Source organism: Octopus bimaculoides, unplaced genomic scaffold (assembly GCF_001194135.2).
Source record: "Octopus bimaculoides isolate UCB-OBI-ISO-001 unplaced genomic scaffold, ASM119413v2 Scaffold_1888, whole genome shotgun sequence".
In the NCBI taxonomy this organism is placed as follows: Eukaryota; Metazoa; Mollusca; class Cephalopoda; order Octopoda; family Octopodidae; genus Octopus; species Octopus bimaculoides.
Window position 1 is genome coordinate 5,470 of NW_026390019.1, and position 1,856 is coordinate 7,325.

Here is a 1,856-nt window from a genome sequence, read left to right on the forward strand (position 1 = left end):
TATATTTATTTATTTATTTATTTATATTGATTTATGTGTTTATGTCTGTTCGTCTCCCAACCCACTGCCATCGCTTGACAACCGATGTCGGTGTGTTTATGTCCTCGTAACTTAGCGGTTCGGCAAAGGTCACTGATAGAATATGTGCTAGGCTTACAAAGAATAAGTCCCGGGGTTGATTTGTTCAACTAAAAACACTTCAAGGCGGTGCCCCAGCATGGCCGCAGTCAAATTACTTAAAGAAGTAAAAGAATATATACATTTATGCACACAACGCAGACGTGTGTGTGTGTCTGTATATATATGTATATATACGTGTGTGTGTGTGTGTACATACACGCACACATACATATATATGTAGGTATGCATATGTCTGTGTGTGTCATCAAGAACGCCGGAGCAGGAAGACGAAAAAGACCGGAAGTTAATGAAGATGCCATATTGCAAAGAGGGAAGAGGAAGTGACAACTGAGACCAGACGGGTTGATTTCATTGGTTGTGGACTATGTGGTGGTGGTGGTGGTGGTGGTCGGGAGGAAGCTTGTTAAGGTACACTTGTCCTCTCGACATCAGAGGGTGAGGTGGGGGAGAAAGGCAGGGGGTTGGCAGGATGGGAGTCTTGTTGTTGTTTGGCCCTAGGTCAGTCTCGATCCAGACAGACCTATGATCAAAGATGTTCCAGCTGTGACCATCCTGTCTTTTATTCTGGCATAGTGTATCTAGGACTACATTATCTGCCTTTCCTTGTTGATGTTGTTTAACCCCAGGTCAGTCCTGCTCCAGGCAGACCTATGATCAAAGATGTTCCAACTGTGACCATCCTGTCTTTTTTTCTGGCATAGTGTATCTAGGACTACATAATCTAATGTGTCCTTCCTTGTTCTTGTTGTTTAACCCCAGGTCAGTCCTGCTCCAGATAGACTTATGATCAAGACGTTCCAGGTGTGACCATCCTGTCTTTTATTCTGGCATAGTGTATCTAGGACTACATTATCTAAAGTGTCTTTCCTTCTTCTTCTTGTTTAACCCCAGGTCAGTCCTGTTCCAGACAGACCTACGATCAAAAATGTTCCAGCTGTGACCACCGTGTCTTATTCAGACATAGTAATAAGTGTATCTTGGACTACATTATCTAATGTGCCCTTTCCTTGTTGCTATAGTTTAGCCCCAGGTCAGTCCTGCTCCAGACAAACCTATGATCAAAGACGTTCCAATTGTGATCATCCTGTCTTTTATTCAGGCATAGTGTATCTAGGACTACATACTGTATGTATGTATGTATGTATGTGTCTCTTCGTTTGAAGAATCCGGGGCAGAAGGTTCCCCTTTCTTCTTCTTCTTCTTCTTCTTCTTCTGACCATCATCCAATTAACTAAAAATTCTAATCTGGTCGTTTTTTTTTATCCCCTTTTCCTCTTCTTGACCACTCGGACATACGTCCTCAAGTGTGTTGCACTTCCGCTTTTGCAGTCTGAGACATATTTCCGACACCATCTTGAAAGGGACATCATCATCATCATCCTCATCATCATCGTGCTCTACCATCATAATCATCACCATCGTCCTTGTCGTCTTTGTCATCGTTACAGTTGTCATCATTGTCATCATCATCATCATCATCATCGTTGTTATCGTCGTCATCATTATCAATGTCATCATCACCAGCAGCAAAAGTAGTGGTGGTGGTGGTGGTAGCAGTAGTAGTAGTAGTAGTAGTAGTAGTAGTAGTAGTAGTGGTGGTGGTGGTGGTGGTGGTAGTGGTGGTGGTGGTGGTAGCAGTAGTAGTAGTAGTAGTAGTAGTGGTGGTGGTGGTGGTTGGTGGTAGTGGTAGTGGTGGTGGTGGTGGTAGCAGTAGT